The sequence below is a fragment of the Cavia porcellus genome, unplaced genomic scaffold (genome assembly GCF_034190915.1).
Source record: "Cavia porcellus strain 051 isolate PalLab524CR breed Dunkin Hartley unplaced genomic scaffold, mCavPor4.1 scaffold_14, whole genome shotgun sequence".
Lineage (NCBI taxonomy): Eukaryota > Metazoa > Chordata > Mammalia > Rodentia > Caviidae > Cavia > Cavia porcellus.
In genome coordinates this window covers 67,432,791-67,456,096 of record NW_026947497.1, presented here as the reverse complement: position 1 = coordinate 67,456,096, position 23,306 = coordinate 67,432,791, and the positions used below count along the sequence as shown (strand labels likewise).

The window sequence follows — 23,306 nt, the reverse complement described above, 5'->3', positions numbered from 1 at the left end:
GATGTTTTGGTGGAATTTAACGGGAAGTAAAAATCATGTAATTAATTACAGCTGCTCTTCGAGTCGAGCCTGTCATTGGGAACGCAGAGGGGTTAGAGCTGCAGGTGGTTCCTCTGCACTACACGCTTCTTCATGTGTGTTCCCTAAGGTAGAACTGTAAACAACCACCAGGAAATTTGGGATAAAAATCTAAAGGGAATGAGACATGCTGACCAAGTTAGAAAGCAAGTGACCTGTACCTGCCCGCTCCCAAGCTGGGCTCTTGCTCCACTTTTCTGGTGGCTCTCTCCCATGAAGGGCTGCACCCCTGAGTCTTGGATTCGGCATATTCCAGTGGCTGTGAGGACACAGTCATGCAGTTATTTTCACACAAGGCCAGTGTGGTCGACCTTGTTCTTACTGAGCTGCTGGTGGTGGGATAAAATTACTAGGAACAACTGTTCTTGATCACTATGTAAGTGCCGTGGTGCAGTGGAAACCGTTTTCTTAAGGCTTCTCAAAATTAGTGGGTGTGAACTGGGGATGTAGCTCAGCAGCATAAGCGCCTGCCTGGTAAGTGTGAGGTTGAGAGTTCGATCCTCAATACCAAAAAAAAAAAAAAAAAAAAATTAGTGGGTGATAGGGGCTGGGGTTTTACCTTAGTGGTGTAAGCACCTGCCTGGCAAGTGGGAGGTCATGAGTTTGACCCCCGGGAACCCTCCTCAAAAAAGTTAGTGGGTGGTGCTATAACTTTGTTTATAAATAAAGGTGATGTATCTTTTTTTGTTTGTTTTTTTGGTGTCGGAGATCGAGCTCATGACTTTGCACTTGCACTTGCAGGCAGGCACTTACACCACTGAGCTAAATCCCCAGCCCTTTTTGTTTGTTTTTTGAGACAGAATCTTGCTCTGCAGTTCAGGCTGGCCTTGTGCCCAGGCTGATCCTGGACCAGTGGTGATCCTTCTACCTCAGCCGCTTACATGCTGGGATTCCATGAATGCTCCTGAATGAGAGTGGTGCCTTAGAGAAAGCCATGATCAAAAGGTTAATTCCAAGCAGAGATGATCAGCAAGATTTATGTTAGGACTCCGATGCAGATGTCAGGCCTGGTTGGTTGTCAGTGTGACAGAAGAAAGGCACAGACTGTGGTCACATAGACCAGCGCTGGAAGCTGGCTGTGTGACCCTAATCCCACCTGCAGCCCTTTGCTCTCTCATCCCAGGAAAGGGAGTGGGGCTGACAATTGTCTGCAGTATTAAGGAGTTCCTGGCACACAGAGGGTGTTTTTAGTGGTATTGTCAATTGGGACAGTCTCTTCACTCTTCCCTCCTCCAAACTTGTCTTACTCTGCTGAGTCAGGGTTTAAATTTAGTTAGATCTGTTAGATCTTTAAGCAGTTGTGGGAATAAGCCTTCCATTTAAAGTGTGATGTTCCTGAGACTATATATATAGAGAGAATATGTTTTCTGTCTGATTTTAAGGAAGAATTCCATAGATAATTTATTTTTGAGTCATAGGCTCTTGTGTTACAAATATACCCTACTTGAAGTTTTTTTGGGGGGTACCAGGGATCAAACTCACAACCTCAGGCTTGCCAGGCCGGTGCTTGTGCCACTGAGCTAATCCCCTGGCCCCTGACTTGAAGTTCTTTATACAGCCTATAATGCTTCAAACTCAGCTCATTTTACACATTTCTTTTTTTTTTTTTTTCTGTCTTTTTTTGTTGTTGTTTTTATCGGTACTGGGGATCAAACTCATGGCTGCCTGCTTACAAGGCAGGCGCTTATGCCGCTGAACTAAATCCCCAGCCCCTGTTTTACACATTTCTTTTTTTTTTTTTTTTTTTTTGTTTTTTGTTTTACACATTTCTTAAAAGCAGGTGCATCCTTGTGTGCATGTGTACAAGATATGACCCCACTTTTGGGAACAGTATGAAAACAAAATTCTTCGAAAGTTGGAGGTGCTTAAGACAGTTTGCTTTTTCAGTGGTCGAGGAGATTTTCCCACAAGACTTGGTGCTTGCGTTTATAAATAGAGGTGTGCGTCTGCGACCAGGGCTGCTCCTCTGTAACCACAGCACTGAAGAGAATTCTTTCAGGACTTGAGTGGTACTTGTTATCCAACTTCCAACTTAAAAACAAAACAAAAGATACTACATTTAACTTCACAAAACAGCCAGATAGAGACTCAGTGTGAAAAGCTTCTAGGTATGTTTGTTGTGACACGTTCCTTTAGGAATGGAATTTTGTGGACACTATTACAGCTGGAGAGTGAGATTTCCCCTTGTCTCCCAACTTCCCAAACATTGATTACATCATCATTAATATTTTCTGGTTGGATGGGCCGCGGGTTTAGCTCAGCAGCATAAATGCCTGTTTGGCAAACAGGAAGTTGTGAGTTCGATCCCCAGTACCAAAAAAAACAAACTTTTTTTTCTGGTTGGGCCATGAAAATTACCAAAGCTGGGATGTAGAAATGGATACATAGTATCTGTCTACTGTTGTGTTTTCCAATAATAAATTAAAATAAAGTTGTAAAGACAGCACAGAGCCAGGCATAATGGTACATACCTGTAATTCCAGCATGCAGCATGGTTGAGGCAGGAGGTTTGTGAATTTGAGGCCATCCTGGGGGATATAGCAAGTTCGAGGCTTCCTAGACAACATAAGAAGAAAAAGCCAAACAAAAACTCAGAAGAACTGGAATTTATTGTTTTTTTTTTTTTTTTTAACTTTATGCTGGACTGGGATAATAGCTTTTTCCAGTCGATCTCTTGGGCTGTCCCTGGCAATGTAGTGACAAAGTAAAAAGACAGATAGATTTAGGGTCCTCAAATGGACATATTATTTGAATTTAAATATTTATCCCCAGAATTTCCAATCTGAAAGTATTTAAAAACTGCCTTTAAAGATAGAAAAGTATTATGGTGAATGTGTGTGATGGAAAGGACAGAGGGTCTGGGTGGAGTGGCGGGAGCTCTTGTCCATTAGCTGAATGGTCGTCTCAGAGCTGATTTCTTCAGCTGTAAAGCAGGAATGACTCATGCCTTGCCTACTTTTTAGGGGTTTTGCTGAGCTACATACATAGTGTGATGATGTACTTCATGACTACTATGCACCATGATGTTAACCTAGGACCTGGGAATATACAGCCCCAGAAACACAGTGGTAATTTTGTTTTCCGGTAGCTAATTCCCAAGTGGAAGAAATGCAAATATACAAAGGAAAATCAACTCCCCCTCCCTGCCCCACTTTCCTTTGTGATACTTGGGATTAAGCTCAGGGCCTTCGCTCTGAGTTTTATCTACAGCCCGTTTAAAATATTTTATTTTTGTGACAAGGTTTTGCTAACCTGTGACATTGTCTAGGCTTGGCTTGATCCTCCTGTTAGCCTCACAGGGTGCTGGGGTTGCAGGTGTATGCCACAGTGCCCAGCTACGTACCACTTTTAAAAGACACTTTTAAGTAGTACAGTTCAGTACTGCAGAATGCATATGTTAAACCGTAAGAAGAAGTGGTTCATTGTTAGAGATCTGCTGTAGACATACCTAGTTTCCATAGACCTGCAGTTTATCAAAGAAAACTTTCAGCTTTCTGCCAATTTCAGCTTTTTTTTCTTCACAGCCTTATCCTGACTCTTATTTCCTCTCCATAAATACATTTGGAATACAAAACGATACAGCTACCTAAAAGTCTTTGTCCTGTAAATGATATATGGTGCCTTCCCATTTCAGTAACTAAACAGATCAATCATTGTCCTCCCTCTCATCCTGGTCTTCATCCCCTCTTAAACTGACCATGTTATATCTGCCTTTCCAGACCCTTTCTCTTACACAACAAGCGGGAACACAGAGTGAAGATTTTGAGGAGTTTTGTTTGTTTTATACGCATTGTCATCCTAACTGAAGTGTGCTACAACTTGCTTTTTTCACTGCACATTAATTACATCTGGGAAGGTATTGGCTTGTTTACTTTACCTTCTGCTAAACTGCTCTGTGTATGTTTCCCAATCACCCACTGATGGATAGCTGGGGTGTTAAAAATTCCAAACAGTATTGCAATAAATGTCTTTGCAATGAACTGTTACTTAAGGAGATACAGGTTTTCTTTAGGATAGATACAGTATTCAATGTTGAGACTGATTGATTCAGTATTGAGAGGTGGAATTGCCAGGTCCTCAGTTAACGCTGGTTAATAGAAAGTTACTTTCCCAAGTAAAATGGATATTCTTTTTCAAACTTTAGTTTCTTGTCTGTTTTTTTTTTGTGTCATTTGGTTAAGAGCTTTGCAGACACAGCATAGGCCAGAGTAGACCTGAGAGTCTAGTTCTGAAAAACTCACATGGTGCCGTTGAACAAGAACCATACTTGGAGTAAAAAGAACCTAGAGAACAGACCTACTGCAGCCTATTTGTGAGTGACCCCAGGAAGTGACTGTTTTCATGGTCAGGTGTACATATGCATTCGCTTACGGACTTGAGTTATTTTCCTTAAAAGTTGTATTTTACCAAAAGTATTTGAATGCTTACCCCAGAATGCCTGACTTTTATTTAGAGTTAGGTGCTGCGAACACATGTGGCACATGTCCTGGTTGTTAAGACTAAGTGATGGGTACATGTGGGTTTATTACATATTCCTGCTCTTGTGTGGAACGTGTCACGAAAAGCTCACAATACGTATTTGAAAAAAAAAAAAATCAACATTTGTGTCGTTCTAAAGATTTTCAGCTTGGTGCAAGCTGCTGTGCTTTCTAAGATTTCCTCTAGTAGATGATTTGAAAGTGTTTTATTTTAATCAGTCATATATTTTGATTCATGTGAATTTAATATATTAAAAGTATTTTCAGAAGTTTAAAAACACCAGTCAGGGTTACAAAGTGAACTCGAGGTCAGCCTGAATTGCAGCGAGACCCTGTCTCAAAAAGACAAAGAAAAAAAATTTAAAATGACCATTAAAAGAGCCTTGTCTACTGCTGTACCACCTACCTCAGCAGCTGTAGTCAGCCAGCCTTGTTCTCGAAGTGTGATTGCACCGTGGTGGTATGTTAATCCTAGAGCACGTCAGACAACCCTACGGCCAGAATGCCAGGCCGATCACCTGCAACACATTTAAGCAGGATTTTGATGTCTTTTCAGCAGAAGAGAGTTCTGTAGTTAAGTAGCAACGTCCATGTCGCTGTCTGCTGGACTGGAGAATCAGCGTGAACAGCATTGACCCTGGCTCATTGGAAGCACTTGTTTTCTAGTGGAATAACAAGGCACAAAAATTGAAATGCTCTGCTTTTGGTTCATGACTGTAGAGGACCTAGTCCTGGAATCAGCTCTTTGTAGCCTACTTCCCTTTCTACCATTTCATCCTGTTACAGGACTCTAACCAGCTACATAAACTGTGTATTGCTTTGCTTGGTAGAACACAAGGAACCATTCACTTTTTAATGAATGGTTTTGGAAAAATCAATTAATCAGCAGGGCGTGGTGACACACACCTGTAATCCCAGCACTCAGGAGGCTGAGACAGGAGGATTGTTGCAAACTCAAGGCCAGCCTAACTGAATAGTGAAACCCTGTCTCTCGAAAAGACCAAAAAACAAAACCAAAATCACTTAATCCCGAGGAAGAGTGTAGTTTATTCTTATGGAGTAACTGCCTGGCTCTTATGCTTTGGCCACTAGGATGATCAGAACCAAATCTCTTGCTGCCATGACCCTCTGGTTTGCTCTGACCTGCGTGATTATGCTTATTTCTTGTCCCCCCACTCTGCCCTGGACTGATCTAATCAGTTCCACATATTCTCTGTCAGACGTATCATCTCAGTGTGTTACTGTATATCTGTACCATAAACTGCCTCAAATATTTGTGAACCAGATGGAATATAAACAAAGGGCCTTGGAATGTTTGAGAAAGTTGTTGATGGAACCGAAGAGGATGAAAATAGCGTCATAGATTGGAGAAATGTTGGTGACTGTGGGACCCGCGCCTCCTCTGCTTCTCCCATCCCCGGCCCCCGGGGTCCTGGCTGCCTTTGCCTCTGCAGTCCCTCCCGTGGCTTGAGCAGGGACAGCTCTGTGTCTCTGGCTTCCCTTTCGCCGGACAGCTTTGGCCGACTCGTAAAAGCCCAGCATTCTGTCCTCAGAGCTAGGAAGCTTGTGAGTCTTATGTTTGGCCATTTCCTGTCCTCTCCCAGGTTGATCTTCCTGCTCCTCTTTTGATGCACTGCAGTCTGTCTTTGGATCCTTCTCTTCCTCTGAACCTTCAGGTCCTACATTTGGCTGCTATAGCTCTTACAGTCTGCAATATAGCCCTCTGCGTTCCTACTACCCCCATTTGATGCTGTTGGAGGCCCAGAGTGTAGCTCCTGAGTCCCCTCTGGCGTAGCTCCATCCATGACTTACGTGCTCATTAAAATGTTTGCTGAATGAAAATACTGTAGTTCTTGGAATTCCTTTAGAGAGCAACAGTAGTACAATACTCCTCAGTTTCTGTTACTGTCATGGTTTGTTGAGCTCTTTCATATTATTGTAATGTTTTACATGTCTTCTGTGGAGTGCTTTGAGGTCAATCTTGTGATCATCCTTTCTTATTGTACAAATGGAGAAACAGGTACAGAAGTTTAAGTAACTTAGCTCCATCGATGGTGGAGCTAAGGTTTGAACCCACCTCCCCCTGAAGCATCACATATGCTGTCTCTGAAATGTACTTCTTTTTCTATGGGAAAGCATAGCTGTTTCTTAAAGTCGCTTGGTTTTCTTAGTCTGTGATTTTACAGTAGTGGAGGAAAGCAAGAGGACATTTGCAACCTGATGAATGTCACCAACATCCTAGAAGCCCTCTGTTGGGTTCCCTGCTTCCCCCTTTTCGGCCCTGGAGCCTCCCTGCCCTTCTCAGTTGTGTCACCTGGAGGTAGGGTGGTGCTGCAGTCCTTTGCCCTATGAAGAGGCCACGCTCTAGGCTCTTTCCCCCTTGAACACTTGTGTTGAGCAGGGTGTTAAGGAGCAGGAGAAAGGAGCCTGAGGCTCTGGCCCCCGCGTGCGCGAGCAAAGGGCCCTTACGGAGCAGCAGCAGGGCTTGGTAGCAGGGAGGGCCAGAAGTGCGAAGGATGGAAGAATGGCAGTAAAGTATTTGCCTTTGTCTGGCCCCTGGCACGAGTGTGCTCCACACGTGGAAAGTAAGGCACAAGGGCTTTTCAGAGCGCTCGTGTTGAGGGTACTTAGCCTGCGAGTACTAATGAGTGGGCACAGCAGAAGAAAAGCAGAAGCCTGTAAGCCTGCAAAGCTGCACTGAGATGTGTCAGCCACAAAAAGAAGGTGGCACGAGAAGATGAGATGGAACAGAAGCTGCAAGATACTGTGGAAGCCGGGGTTTAGCTCAGCTGCATAGTCGCCTGCGTGAGTTTGATCCCTAACAAAAAATAACTGGATAAAGCCAGTTACTTACTTACCCCTTGGTGATGGTGCTTCTTTCCACTTACACGTAAGACCCTTCTTGTCTCCCTAACTTAACGTGGGGAACTTAAACTCCCCTCAAATCGGTTGTGTTTTATTTTAAATAAAAATTTTGAACATAAAACAATAAATTTTATATAGGAACAGTTTATTGTTATCATTTCTGCCTTGTAAGTCTCTTTAAAGACAATGCATTGATCTTTTAGCCAAAGCTCAAGTTCTGTAACGTTGGTGTCGTCATAGTGATGGGTCCTCCTTCGCCATAATCAGCACGGCAGCTACACAGCTCAGTGATCAGCCCTGGGAAAGTGTCAAGAGGCCCAGAGATGTGACCAGCTTTCTGTGCCGTTCATGTCCACACTGATCCTCCATGACAGGGTCTGAAGGGTGTCGGTGGGGTGTGGCTCCTGGGTAGCCGTGCCTATTTGGCTGCTCTTTGGCAGCCTCTGGAGCATTCTTCCCGTCCTCTGTGCCCCCGCGGACAGCGCTTCCCTTCTCAGAGCCTGCAGGGCAGGAGTGAAGTCTGCTGTCCGCTCTGTAGGCGGCCTGGTCTGTGATTTTACTGTGAGCCGACATCTGGAAGGCTAAGAGAGAAGGAAGAAAGGGGAACGTGGGGACGTGGGCTCTGATGATGAGAACGCATGCACCATCTGCAGCAGACGGAGTGCAAAGACGGTCGTGTGTGTAACGTGGGGTTGAGAATCGGCCCAGGAGCGCGAGGAAAGGCTTTCTGACAAAGCATGACTTTGAAAGTCTTTGAGAGACTGAGTGGGTAGGGCCGTAAGGACCATCTGCAGGCTGAGCCCTCTCTCCAGATAGGATGTGTATGCTGGATAAAACGTCCTGTGGGGAAAACTGCAAGAGGGCTCACAACATTTGTTTTTCAGCAAATGTTTGGAGTATCTGTTGTGGGCCAGGCATTGTTCTAGTCACTTGACCTAGAACAATGAACAAAACAGATTAAAACAAAATAAAACAAGACTAAAAAAGCGCTGCCCCCGTAGAAGAAACAATTTATCATAGAGAAGCAGAAAAAATAAATACATAAACTATTACTTAGAGGCTTTTACTTGAATAGAAATAGAATCAAGGGAAGTTAGAAAAAGGCGTGACAGTGGAGAAGTGTCTGGGTGGCTGTGTTTGGGTTCAGATCTCCTCCGGACCCAGTCGGAGATGGCCTCAGTGGGTGTCCATCAGCCGGCCTCGCAGAGGCAGCGCGGGCCGCAAGCTGAAAGTCCTGTGTTCTCTGTGGGCCTGATACCCAGTCCAGTGCTGTTGCTTCTTTTTGCACCTAGAGTAAGTTCTGCATTGCAGGTAAGCTCATCCGATTTGAAATGTACCATCTTAAAGATTCAGAGCGCGATACCCCTTACAGCAACTGAGTGAAGAGAGGGGGAAATGAATAGAAGGAAGAGAAGAGAGATGCACTTATTGACTGAAATTATTGAGCAGAGACTGTAGCCAGAACTTGTTTATCTGGAAGATTTTTGGAAAGCGGGAAGTTTACTTCCTTAAGCAAAAATGTTTTAGCAGTTTTGGATAGCAGTCATAAAAGGATTTCCTGATTTCCTGCTTCTTACACACAGTCTAGCAAACGTATTTTAATTGTAATGCAGTGGTTACCTTAGGCTGATTTCAAGTTCTGTAAGCCTGTTTGCCCCTATTTTAAATGGTTTTAGGCTTCTTTTGCTTTAAGTTCTATGACTGTTCCTTTGGTCTTAAAACCTTTTCCAGGGTGTTATCTCTTTCTCTGCCTATAGGAGCTCCTCGCCTCCTACCTTTGAGGGAGGTTTGCTGATCATTAATTTATGGCCTCGAGGTCTGGTCTTCATAGGTACTGCTGGGAAGCGGTAGATGTGAGGATGAGTCTTGTGTCTGCTGTAACTCACCAGGTTACACAAGTCATTTAATGGCCCTTTTTTATCTGTAAGCTTGGATTAAAGGCCTACTTGTCATACGTCAAGAACACATGGGATGTTTTGAGAATATTTTGCCATGAATAAAATGTTCTGCAGATTTAACCCACTGCTGTGCCTTCCGCCAGCACGGATCGGTCTCTGCTGTCTGCTTTTGCCTCTCCTGTTTTCCCTGAGGAATCGGAGTTCCTTCTAATGCCTCAGATCTGCTCCCTGGAATTGGCTTGCCTTCCGCAGCGTGCTCCAGTAGAATCAGGACTTGGGCTGTGTCTTCTGATACAGATTGCCGCGAGTGAGCCTAAGACGGAGAGGGCACAGGTCAGGAGTCTTTTCCTTTCCGGGTGTCTGACCCTCACAAGGTTGTATGGGCCCTTTGTTCTCAGGGCTGAACTTGGAAAGAATGCAGCGGCTGCCACTGTTGTAGGCAGTTGGTACTCAGAGGTAGCATTGAAGAGACATTTCACCCAGCCTTGGTGTGTGGTTAGTACCGGCCTCTGGAGTCGCATCATTTCTGCAGCTGAAAAGAAATTATTTCTTACCTTTGAAGACAGTGTCTATCTCTAACATGGATCTGAGAGGAATCAATGTATGGTCTTTAAACTGAGTACCCACTTAGTCACTTGGCCTTTACTGTTCAAGAGCTTCAGGTTTTAAGACATTCTTGCAGCCTCTTCATAACTTTCTTTTTGTGAACTGAGCCTTTCAAAGTTGTTTTTCTTCTGCCACAGACTGTGGTACTCCACCACTAGAGGGCAGCACTGCCTTAAGTCACATGATCCGAATCTACAAGTTCTGGATTTGAGGCTTCCTTTACTCCTCCAGACTCCTACTTAAAATTTCTCTTATCTTTTATATGCATTAAATATACACATTTGGAACGTATTTAAGTGCTATTAAGTGACCTCTTTAAGATGTTTAATTTACTTAAGAAAAGCTTTAGCATACAGCTCTTTGTCACCATTATCTTGTTCTCTGCCAAGTTACCTGAACACCGGGATGAAGCTTTGTCCCAGAGGATTATGGTTTGCTGGAGCCTTTGGGTGGTTCACCATTGCGAGGTCTGCCATGTACTGTACACTATTCACATCGCCTACATACCTCTTCCCTGGTTCCTGTATGGGTGTGTTTGGGGGAAACTTTTCAACTTTCCTTCTTCCCTTTTCTATAGAAGGTAAAGATCTAAAATGTTTATATACTCTCTCGACACCCCTGAGAGTATAAAGGCCTCTTTGTTGCTTTGCACTCAGTCATCAGGAAGTCCTTTTTCACCTTGGTGCAGAGATAAAGTAGCTCCCTTTTCTGTTTTTCTCGGGCAAGAAAACATTTTTCTTTCAGACACAGTCACAAAGGTGTAAATAAGGAGAAGGGAATCTAAGATTGTCCACATTGTAGGTTTGTTTTGAAGGACAGATTCCAAGAACTGGGATTACTGGATCAAAGAGTACATATTAAGGAATTTACTAACTACTGCTGAATTACTTCTCTGAAAGATTGTACTGATACATACCCACCAGCTATTTATAAACATATTTTTTCATCCTAACATATTCCAGAATTGTATCCCTCATTTCAACCCCCTTACCTTAAAAACATTTTATAATTACAGATATTTTTCTAACTAGAGCACTTATTGATCAATATTTTTCAAAATGTATTACTTTCCTAATGAGGTGTGTTAAGAAATGGTTCAGTGGTCAGATACATTTTAAAATGTTACATAGTTGTCCCTCTTGGATACTGATAAAAAGCATCTGTGCATTGCAAGGCTCAGGAGAAGTCTTGTGGTAATCTATGGAACTTTATGTGTCACATTTTACTTGCTTAATTACAGAATGCTTTTTAAAGAGTAACATCTGGTAATATGTAATGGATTTGGGAGTGTGTTTTAGAACCTAGAAAATTATAAGGATTCTAAAACCTTTTGAACCTGAGTTAAGATCTGACCTGTGAACTTAGTGATGGGGAATAGATTCCTTGGTAGCAAGATTAAATAAAATAATATATAAAAGTACATACCAAAGGTCATAGGATTTTTGGGAAGGCTGAAGAAGTAGACCCCAGGTAGAATTTATGGGGCTGCCACAGGACTTGTCTGTCAAGGGGGTTGCTACTTCTGTCACCATCTAGAAGCTTCCATCAGAACGACCTCTGCCAAGATGGGGAACCACTGAGTCCACAGTCATGTGTTTCTACTCTGTACAAAGTGGGGCTGGGAGTTTGTTTTCAATTTTATTTTTGGAAGGAGGGATTTTACATTATAGAGAGCAATCAAATACGGAGAGAATAAATGACTGAGCAGCCAGCATTGGCAGGCGTTCAAGAAAACAGGGTTGTGTAATGTGAACGCCTCTAGATACAGGTCAGAAAACTGGGGTATAGCTCTGGCTGTACCCCACGTGGCAGTGATGTGACCTGGGGCAACTCCATTTTCAGACTCCATGTACTCATCTCTGAAGCAGATATAATTAATAATTCCCTGTGATATAACAGACTCAGAATAAAGGTAAAAGGTAACAGCTATAAATATATCTGGAGAAATCATAAAGGTTTCAGTAAGTAAAAGATATGTTTTTCCACCCTCCGATTGGCTTTAGGTCGGGGGTTGATCATCTTTCTCTGTAAAAGGCCCAACAGTAAGTATTTTTGTCTTTGTAAGCCATAGCCACCAAACCTACAAAAGTAATCACAGATAATGTATAAGTGAATGAGTGGGACTGTTCAATTAGACTTCACGAACACTGAAATTATATGCTGTTCAGGTCATGGGATATTGTTATTTTTTCTTTCCACTACTTAAAAAAAATAAAAAACATTCTTAATTTGTGGACCATACAGGCAGCTGGGTAGGTTTGTTCTCTCAGTCCTACGTTGCTGATCCATGTACTGTGCTGCCATACTCTATTTGAAATGTGTGAGAGTACAGAGCTGTTTCACCTTAATGCCCTGGGGCTCTACCTGGCGGTTGTCTACACAGAGAGTGTGTGGTCTGCATTGCTGTTTGCACGGCACTTGGTGATGGTTTCCTCTCTCCTGTCAAATCAGGTTTACTTAGGGGTCGGGTGTGAGGACCCTGAAGGATGGTTTTGCTGCCCAATGATCAGCTTCATGGGACCTCACCTCTTTTACCCTGTTGTCCTATTCGCCTTTGGTTGTGGGAAAGGCTTGAGGGAACCAGGTACGTGTACAGGAAGAGCTGAGTCTCCTGTGGTGCCATGCCGCCCCTGCCCCTTCACCCACCTTGTGCTCGCTTTTGCAGTCTTTGGTCTTCAACCTCACAATTTTGCTGCCTTACCGACAACACTGTTTTGGGGTTTTTTTTTTTTTTTTTTTTTTTTTTTTTTTTTTTTTGGTACCAGGGATCGAACTCACGACCTTGTGCTTAACAGGCAAGCATTTGAGCCACTGAGCTAAATCCCTGGCCCCTGACAACACTTTCTTTGCCCAAAGAACTTCTGCCATTATAATTTCATCATCCCTATTAGGATATCAGAACCATAGTATTCTCCTTGTCCTCAAGTCCCGTGGAATTACCTCCAGTCCACAGAAGCGAAGCGGCAGAGTGGCAGTGCGGTGTGAAGCAGCGTGGAGGGTGACCCGCACGCCCGGGGAAGCATGGCTTGGGATTTCTTTGCTTCTGACCCTTCCCCATGCTTCCTTGCTTTTGCAGAAATCTGTCCTCAGTTTTTCTCAGCCTGATGGGTACTGGCAGTCAGCAGAGTGTGCTGTAATGACAGCAACACCTGGCAGCAGGCAGCAGAGAAACGGGGTGCAGTGAAAGGGGCCATGCGGGTGCCAGGCGAGGGGCGGTCTCTGCCTTCCTAGGCTCCTGCCACTTTCCCACCAGGTGAGCCGAAGCCGTCCTCGGAGCACAGCGCTCCTCCGGGGTGCACGGTGCTGGCTCGAGCCGTGCTGTCTCCACTGATATCACACAGACCGGCTCCGGGGCTTTCTGATTCAGAGCAACTATATTTAAATTTGCTTTGCATGTATCCCTTTTATTTGGGCTTTACTAAATATAGCTGGATGGGAGGAAGGGGGAAACAGTGTGTAGAGCAGAAGTTAAAACACGCCAGCGCCTTGGCAGCTTTGGGACAGAAAAATAAAACTTTAAACTTGCTTTCTATTTTGAGGCCATCACAAGATGTTTTGTGCTTACATTCATTCCCAAGTCATAAACAGGGGTGGGAGGGGCTGGGAATTAAGTTATCTCTTGAAAGATATTAATTTGGAATGGAGTTAAAATTAGCAAAGGAAAGAAGGGGGAGGAGGTAGAACACTGAGCACAGCCTGTTTGTACGCAAAACAGTAAACACCTCACGGGGCAGAAGAGCGTGCAAGTGTCCTTCGGCCTCTGCTCCTTGACAGAGCCCCGTTGTCTCAGAGGAGGGGGCCAGACCTCGTGCTGTGAGAACTTGGCCCGAAAGCCTGTCGGGGCGACGGACACAGGTCCTCGGCTTCCAGAGGCCGAGATCCCAGTCCAGGGCTTGTGACTAATCGGCAGTAGCTGTCACCCTGTGAGCTGTTTTGTCGTAACGTAATAATCACATTCAAGATGCAGTCATCGCCTATTTTTAGGAAGCTCCCTTCTGGGAATCGTGGTGAGGATGGTCTCCAGAAAAGCGTGCTTTCCACCCCTGCGGACTGGGTCCCTTCCTGGCCGCTCCTCTGGGGAGGAGGACACTGTCCACCTCCCCCTCCAGGGCTTCCGCCTCACTTCTGCTTGTCCCCCGGCCCTGTCTGTGGCTCTGCCAGACACAGCCTGATGCTTCTGGCTGTGCAGGTGCAGACACCTGCACGGAGAAGCCTCACCTGGTCATGTCTGCGCCCGGAAAGCAAACTTTGTACCAGAATGGCTGGTGAGGCAGCCTTACCGAGACATTCCCAGGACGGCACATTCCTGCTCAAAAACTCTCCCTCGCCCTAGAGAGAAGACCAGAAGATGAAAGCAAATATACCAGCTCGTGAGTGGTGGTTTTTCTGTGCGTGGCGAGCTCCCTGGTGATCACTTTTATTCAGTTGATGGCTTTTGGTCTTTTCCAGTTACACCATCACACTGCTTTTTAGGATGATGTTATTTTTGTGATAATACTAAGTACCATTTAGAAACTTCCAACTGCTGATGATAAGTCCTCCCTTGTATTCTCTGGGTTTTGGCTTTTTTTTTTTTTTTTTTAATTTAAAGAGAAAGGAAAAAAAAACCAAAGCAGTAAAAGGGTATCAAGTAGTACAGAATTTCAAGAAAAAAAAATACACAGTAAGAAATCACTAGTTAATAGATTACATATTGTCATCTTAGAAACAGTTGTCCAAATTACAAAATTAAAACATACAAAGTGGACATTTATACAGTGAGGTTGCAGACAGTTCTGTTAAATGATCCAACAAAAACTCATTAATACGGTTTTCTATCCTACACACTTAAATATACATGCAGTTAAATCCTTTAGACCACTTTCTTTCCTTCTCTTTTTTACAATAACAATTACACTTTTTGGGTTTTATTACTCCCACAGTTCTTATAACTTTTTTTTTTTTCTGAAGAAAAAAAAAACCAAATGTGATGCAATGGAATACTACTTAGCTATAAAGAATGATCACATTGAGATATTTATAAATAAATGGATGCAGATTGAGACCATACTCAAGTGAATAAATCCAACTCACATGTATAAATACCGAATAGTTGCCCTAGTATAAGAAATGATAAGAATACATAAAAATATGTGCTAATCATGATTCCCAGTCATATAGGTTTGAAGTCATATAATGTTTTCACTCACTAATTGGAATGGTTTTAACCTGGGTTGTTTGATTTTATTGTCTGTGATAGTACAAATAGCTATTTTGAAGAAAACAAGGTATCATAATAGCTAGTGCTGATTTAATATCATCTTGTTTTGAAGTCCGATCAAGCTGTTGTTTGTCTGTTTCCACTGGTTTTAACATGTGTCTTATTATATTTTACTATATGCGATAGTATGAACAAATTTTTTATAGGCAAAGAGATAATATAGAAACTATTGTTTGTTTTCTATTAGCTGGTTCTAAATACCCTGTAATTCTTTCATTCTCTTGAATGGCTTCACACTGTCTTGATATGTTTGATGCTATAGTATACGAAGTTATACTCAAATAATTCAAGGAAAGAGACACTATGGTGACTACTATTATCTGGTTATCTGGTGGTGAAACACAATGATGCTTTAGATTGTTCGGTTCTGACCCGTGTTGTTCTGTTACTATGTCCTCATTTATCTCAATCTCTCCCTTTCTTTCCTTTTTTTAAAAAAATTAATTTATTTTTTTCTTATTTTAATTAAGAGGAAACTAAATTTAAAAATAGTGGGATATATTATAGTAACTTTTCCTGTTAACCTGATTTGAACCCCAGTATTGCTCTCCCCATCTTGTTCTGACTGATTTTACTGTATTCTGTTTTGTTTGATAGTATCAAGTTTGAGGGTATAGCTATCCACTTTGAAGGCAATAAGATTTACTATGAAGCCCATTCTGGTTTGACTATTGTCTCCTTTTGAAGTCCTATAAGGTCTCCAGTATAGGTTTTATTGGTCTTGTTCTGTACTGTTTTGTTCAATTTTATTATACCTGATGATATAGGCAACTCTGTTTAAGATGGCAAGAGGCATAATGGTAACCATTTTTGATCACCTGTTATTCTGTTTTTGCATCGTGTGCTATGTCCATCCTTGTATTCTGACTTTTTGTTTTTTGACATGGAGTGTCACCTTGCTGTCCCGGTGGGTCTTGAACTCCTAGTCTCTGGTGTCCTCCTGCCTCAGCCCGGGGTCTCTGCAGTGTGGTTCCAGTTTGCCAGCCTCGCCCTCGCGGTTTCTTGCGTTCTGAGCTGTAGCCGTAGAGAGCCACTCCTGTTGCATGATACATTGGTACTTTTTTGGTGCCTGTCAGTTTTCCATTCTTCAAACTGACTTCATCTTCTTAGAGAGTATTTGTCTCATTACTCTTTTTTGTTTGTTTTGTTTTTAAGACAGGGTCTTGCTGTGTAGCTCAGGCTGGTCTTGAACTTACTATGTAGCCCAGGCTGGCGTCAAACTCATGGTGATCCTCCTGCCTCGGCCTCCTGAGTGCTGGGATCATACGTGTGTCCCATTACGCTCGGCATCACGAACTCCTTATAAAAGACTTGGCAACACCCACATACATGTGCTGAATAAAATCCATAATTCCAGAGATAATTTGCTGTAAGAATTTTGATTTATATCTCTGTAGCTGAGAGGGATCGAGTTCATTTTGAATGCTTATTATAGACTTTGTATGCAGTGTAGTGTTGTTATTCACTCTTGTCTCACCCCCTTCTAGCGTGCTAGCTCCTTTTCCAAACTACAACTCTAAGAGTGACTTTCATCTTTGCAGCATGCACATACTTTGAGCACAGTGACTTTCACGTAATGAGCAGCCCAACGTCCTGTGTAAATCAAAGGGGGAGGGAGATAAGCCTTTAACTTGAACACAAGCCACGGCGACAAACACAGGCACTGTGGTTGCTTCGTAAATGCAGTGCTGAATATGTGAGTAGTATGTTGTAGGAGAAATACAAAGAGTACACTATTGAAACTGTATCTGGAGTGGTTAAAGGACAAAGGACCTGTCATGGTAAGATGATGTTAGTATATTAGATGGAGAAGAGTTTTGCCTTGAAAGAAAAAAATTGTACTTAAAAAAAAGGGCTTACATGGCTAGATATCAAAAAGGGGAGGTCTTGTGCATTGCTTTTTTAACCCTGGTTCTGGTTTGAATTTTTTTTGTACATTTTTGCAATACATAGTGTTTACTTTTTAAAGATACCAGTGCCTAGACTCAGGCCCTGACCAGTTAAATTAGAATCTTTGGTGAGATCAGCTGCATTTGTTCTGTTTTTAAGTTATCTAAGTGATAGAATGTATAGCTGGGCTTGAGAACCTCAATGTAAGGAGGGAAGCCCACTTTTAAAAATTACTTCTGGTGCTAGGGATTGAACGCAGGACCTTGGACATGCTAAGCATGTGCTCTATCTCTGAACTATTCTCCCAGCCCCAAAAACCCTTTAAAAACAAAAAAAAAGTCAACCTCTTGCAGTCACCTTATTGGGAGAAACCAGGAGATGAGGCTGAGCGTTTTGGTGGGGTGAGTTCAGCTGGTACAGATGGTTCTGTGTTAGGTATACTTGAAAGCACTTGAGTAAAATCCATCCACTAGCTATTATTAAGAAAACAGTCTTTGCTCATATCCTCTCCTTCCTTCCCATGGCTAAGGCTGCCTTCTCCTATGGCAATAGCTAAGGTAGAATGTACCCAGAACAAGTTAGGTCATCTTGTTTACCTCGGTATATCCAAGCTTCTTCCAGGGAAGACCCAGGTTCAAAAACGGTCAAAACATTCTTTGTGTCATATATGGTATTCCTCACATTTGTATCTCAAAGCTTAACACACACACCCTCATGCCAATGAAACACACAGAGTGTGTGTGTGTGTGTGTGTGTGTGTGTGTGTGTGTGCGTGTGTGTGTGTACACACACGTGCACTTAAGGTTATCTAGTATTGCAAAGCAGAGTGTCTGCTTCAGTCTTATCAAAGGGAAAAAGGAATCCTGGGTCTCTTGCTCTAGCTGTTAAGTAGCAGGTCTGTAACATACCACAGTAACACATTTTTTTGCCCTCTTGGATTGAATGCAGGAAATGTTATTTTGCTAAATAGGTTTGGGCTTTCATGTTCAGAGACATACTCACATGCTGTCATAGAATAGTATTTAAGTCCAAACCAAAGTGTTTTGGTTGCAATGCAAATATTTCAGTGAATGTTTAGGATTGGAACATATGAACAAAACTCACGTCCAATTTAGTTGATTTATCCTTGCATTCTTGGGTGCAGGAAGAGTTTTGTTGAGCTCTGTCAAGGGAGGAATTAATGTCCTCTGCCTGTGAGGTCCTTCCTTGGGAAACCTGAGGTCTTAATGTTGTTGGTACAGAATATTTTTCTCTTGGCAAGAGTAAAGCAGCCAGGACCACGAAGTAAAATGTCCTCACTAGCCAGCGCTTGGAATTGGAATGAATACCTCACACTTGTAGCAGTAAAGCTGTGGGTCCTGTTTTCTGAAGTTGTCACACATCGTCACAGCAAACGCGTGTTACTGAGGCGTCCGCCTAGCGTCCCCACAGTGCTCCCTGCCCTGGCTCGTTTTTTTCTTATTCTTCATTTCCTGTCAGCTCTTGTAGGTTCAGTTTTCTAAACCATTGCATCACCAACATTTTCTTCACAGATTCCACCCCTGCGTGTCCCTCTTTTTGTGTGCACAGGAGTAAATTTCACACATCTCACTCATTCAACTGTTTCTGTATCCGTTCCGCTTCTGCATCCTGGAGTCCTGGTGCCATACTTCTGGGAGCTAGCCTAAGTGTCCACTTCCCAGAAGAAAATAATCCTACTCAAATGGGAGGGATTCTCCTAGGCTTTAAGATATGATAAGGCAGAATTTCTAGAGAGAAAAGTATTTAAATCTTTTCTGGTCTCCACCCTCCCCAAAAGTATTTGAGATAAAGTTAAAAAAAAAAAAAACTTGAAATGTAAAAAAAAATGCAAATGAATAAAACCAAAGTCAGAGTAAGGTAGACTACTAGAGTGAGGACAGAGGGAAAGTTTGGTCAGCAAAATGTATAAGATACATAATATCCTGCACCCTTGTGAATGTTTGGCAACAGATTCACCTCTGAGCTTTCCTACAGCTACAGCAGTTAATCCTCCAGTTCTGAGCTGGTGGGGGGATGAGCATCTGCTAGGAAATCTTGCTGTGGAAGTGCCTGTCAGGCACCTCCAGGACCCTCCCAGAAGAGTTCCTGTCCTGCGGGGGTGGAGGGAGAACCCCAAGCAGGTGGAAATAGTGTGAGTAGGGCAAGAATTGCAACAAAATCAAAATCCAGAGATAGAAAACCAGTTGGTGGTGACCAGAGCCAGGGCCCACGAGATGTGTGATTGAGTATTTGGGGCACTCAATCTGAAGCAGCGCAGAGAAAACGAGAAATAAGAAGGAGACAAAGGAGGAGGCCTTTAATGCGGGCATGGGAGAGCTTCACGGGGCAGGGAGTTCAGAGGCTCTCAACAAGAACGAAGTGGGAGTACTTTTAGCAGTTCCAGTTGGGGGAGGAGTTTGGGGGGCACAATGACATTAACTGCTGATTTAAAGGTGCATCTGCCTGTGTAAAACAGGAGACAGATTCACTAGTGGAGACTTGGGATTGGAGAGGGCTTGGCGCACACGCAAAAAGAGGAAGTTACTCTTGGAGCAGTAAGTTGTTTCTCTGGGTCCAGTACCGAGATGGGAGGATGTAGCTAAACCCCAGGCTAGCAGAACCTATCAATGCGACCCAAATGGGCACTTGGTTTGTTTTTGTGAAGTTCATGATTGCGTGGCTGTGCAGTTTACTAAAAATCATTGACATGGCTAATATGAATTATAACTAAGTAAAGCTGTTACTTATTTTTTTTAAAGCCTATACTTCTGGGATGGATGGGGTTTGCCTGTAATCTCAGCACTGTAGGAGGCTAATGCTGGTGGATCACTAATTTGAGCCCAGCCTAGGAAACTTAGAAACTTTGCAAGATACCACCTCAAAAGAAAGAAAGAAAAAAAAAAAAAAAAATGGGCCGGCAGATGGCTCAGTACAGAGGCCCTGGGTTCAGTCTCCAGTACTGCAAAAAGAATACCGTGTAAAAGATGGTAAACTAACGTAACAGGTGGGGGGATAGCTAATGAATATAAGGTTTGTGTCTCCTGTAAGACACATGCTTCTTGGTGGCAGTGACACAGGTGAGGTATTATTTGCATAGTTTGGGCCAGATGGGGCAGAAATTAAGCTAAGCGCTCTGATTCATTTGTATTTTGAACATTCAAATATTGACCCCACTGTAAAAAGATGACATGGTTACAATAGGGAAAATGGCATAATTGCTAATATAAAGGCATTGCTTTTTGTTTTTAGTGTATGATAGTGATATTGAGGCAGATTTTTTAAAAATCCTTTTTGTGATGCATCCTGAAGTACTGTATCAATAAAAGGCTCTCCTATCTGGGTAAGAATAATTGAATGGGTTAAGTATAAGTGAACAAGATTGGCCCTCTGTTGGTAACTGGAAAACAGGGTAGATACACCTTCTTTCTACTTTTTGTGTAAATTGAGAAATTTTCATGAGAAAAATTTAAGGCGGATTTGATCATTCTCTGTCCTTTACAGAAAAATCCAGCAGCATAGCCAGGCTTCTTGCTCATGAGAAATGATGCTATTTGCAGCACTTGTCTCATTGGCTGATTTATGGGTGACTTCTGAGCAATTGGAAGCCTGGACCCTGGCTCTCAGTCACATGTAAAAGTGAGCATGAAATTCTAGTAAGGTCATCCACAGCCTTTTCAGCCTGTCCTGTGTCCCAGACATGAATGCTACTTTTCCAAAAGAAAAAAACACCTGGCTTACATCTTCAGCATCATTTTGCCTTTTGCAGGTCTGTCTCCTGATTGTCGCTGCTGTGCGGTGGGGTCTGAATGCTAAAGTGCTTACATTTAATGTTTTCTTGGGAATGGAGACAGATGTTTTGGCAAGATACTGAAGAATAGCGTTTCTCCTTGACTTCCTCTTCAAACTTGAAACCCACTTGACAAAACTACGCACACATTAGCCTCGAGGTGGAAGAAATGGGTAGAGTTGACAGTGGCACATGTTTCCGAGTGGATGCCAGCATCTATTTCTGTGCTTTTTTCAGTTACTCTTTGTTCTCAGGAGAAACTGAGACTGGGCATTTGTATTTGCTCCATGTTCTGCCATGACTTGAAAGAGTGGAAAATCTTATTCATAGTAACACTGATTTCGTTGGTATCCCAGGCTTATCACACACCAAATACAGAGGTCAGCTGTAACCAAAATTTGTTCTTTTGTTCTGCAAGCATTTGTGTGTCACCTGTACGCCTGATGTAATCTCTTTGCAGTGGCCTGCACAGGAATGAATTCTTGCCCAGTTTTTGGATTCCTGCTGTTATCTTCAGTAAAGAATCAGCTCTGATTTTCGGATAGAAACTTTCTAGGCATTCACAAGATACCAAAGATAAAGTATGTAAAAGTATTTAAATGTTCTTCCACTGAGCTGAGTCCCCACCCCCAAACAGTATGAATTGTTGAAAACTCCTTCTGACCATGATGTCAGGATAGCTGGAGATGAGTATTTTACTGAAAGAATGCCTTAGTGTTACTTAGTGTTACTGTGATGTCAGTGAGACATGTTTCCACGTTACTTATATTTTAATGACAAGTACAAAGTTCTGAGTTACAGCTGTAGATACATATTCATCTTATTCATCTTATTTCCCTCACTGAGTCAGGGTCCTCCTTGAAGTCATCTTTTGGGTATGCTACAGTGCTGACCTCCCGGCGTGGGGACACCATGCTCACGGTTGATATTTGAGAAGTTTAGAAAGTTAACTGAGAGACTCAGCAGGGAGCCAGAGTCTTTGCTTTGTGAATATCTTCAGCCTGTGCAAGAGAAAGGCACAGAAGTGCGGTGAGTGCTGTGCTGTCCTGAGTGGGGGGAGTCTGCTCATAATATAAAGGAGGAAAAGAGGCTTGTCTCCCCCAGTTTTTGTCCTGCTTTTGCTGGCTGTTGCCATGAAGTGCCATGTCACTCTGCCTTGGAGCCAGCTGATCGTGGACTGAAGCATCTACAGTGAGCTAAATAAACCGTTCCTTCCTTCATTTTGGGTGTTCTGTATTTTGTCCCAGCAATGACAAAAGAGTAACCAGGACACCGCCCTGCCCACTCCTCCTCTCCTTCAGCTGCAGCAGCAGCTCTCATTTCTGAGCACCTCCTTATGCTGCAGAATTTATCTCCCTTTATTCACCAAAAGGAAACCAAAGCTGAACAAAATCTAGCTAGCGATAAGTCCAGAAATCAACCCGGGGTTTCTGCAGCTCTAAAACCCATGCTTTTTCTTTATGTTTTGCCTCTTTTAGTAAATACTTGTTAAATTGGTGCACAGTTTGGATGCTTAAAAGGCCCTGAGCATACCTCCCGAGGCTTGTGAGAGGAAGTGATGGAAGTGAAGGCACTCAGTGAGTGGAGATGCTGGCCGAGTGCGCATCTTGTTGCCTGTACATCAGGGAGACCCCTTGTGCCAGGCCCTCTCCGGTCATTCAGAAGCACGTACGTCTTTTGCTCTTGTGTGTGGATCAGGACTTCCCACAGTGCTCTCAGTACCAAGTGTCCACTGCTCTGTTCTCTGGGAAAGACATTGCTCTTGGTTAGGTGACCAGTGAGTGGCCTAACCAGTTGGGTTTAGAACATAAATGTTCGTGGTTAGTCTTTTCCAATATGACGCTCTCTGCTTAGATTTGTAAATAGCTGCTGTCACAGGCAAGTCAGCTTGTATATATGACGATAAACTGCATTTATAACCACCAATCAAAAAATTGATCAGACTTTTTCTGAGCATTTGCCGCATGCTGGATACCATGCCAGTAGTTCTGGAAAAAGTAGTAACGTGCAGTATACCAGCCCCCTAGAGGTTTATACCTAATTGGTGTAGATAAGACTCATGGAGAGGCCAGGCATGGTGGTGCACATCCTGTAATCCTAGTACTCGGGAGGCTGAGGCAGGAAGATGGCCTTGAGTTCAAGGCCAGCCTGAACTGCATAGCAAAACTGTCTCAAAAAAACCCCAAAATAAGTAAATAAATAAAAACAAAAAATATGCATGGAGAAAAGAAAACAAAAATTGAAACCTGTCTGTATTTTTTGTTTTGTAGTACTCAATGACTAGCTTAGTATCTGGTTTATCATAAGAACTCAGTAAATAGTTTTCTTTTTTCTTTTTTTGGTACTGGGATTGAACTCACAACCTCGAATTACCAGGCAGGTGCTTATGCCACTGAGTTAAATCTCCGCCCCTCTGTAAATATTTTTCAAATGAATATAGACGA

At 42.9% G+C, this 23,306-nt stretch overlaps 1 protein-coding gene and 1 long non-coding RNA gene across 9 annotated transcripts in view; one reads left to right on the top strand and one right to left on the bottom strand.

Moving 5' to 3' along the window:
• Igf2bp2 (insulin like growth factor 2 mRNA binding protein 2) overlaps positions 1-23,306 on the top strand; it is a 130,494-nt gene that overhangs the window by 36,531 nt on the left and 70,657 nt on the right. The window lies entirely within an intron of this gene.
• On the bottom strand, positions 572-13,802 carry LOC134478758 (uncharacterized). 3 transcript variants are annotated; one of them, XR_010051626.1, is made up of 4 exons: positions 12,866-13,802; positions 4,963-9,851; positions 2,550-2,634; positions 572-2,109 (listed from the first exon to the last, which is right to left on the bottom strand). It is a non-coding gene; the product is annotated as an uncharacterized LOC134478758 (long non-coding RNA). The 3 variants fall into 3 exon arrangements; XR_010051627.1 differs by having other exon boundaries at positions 4,963-9,632; XR_010051625.1 differs by having other exon boundaries at positions 4,963-13,802.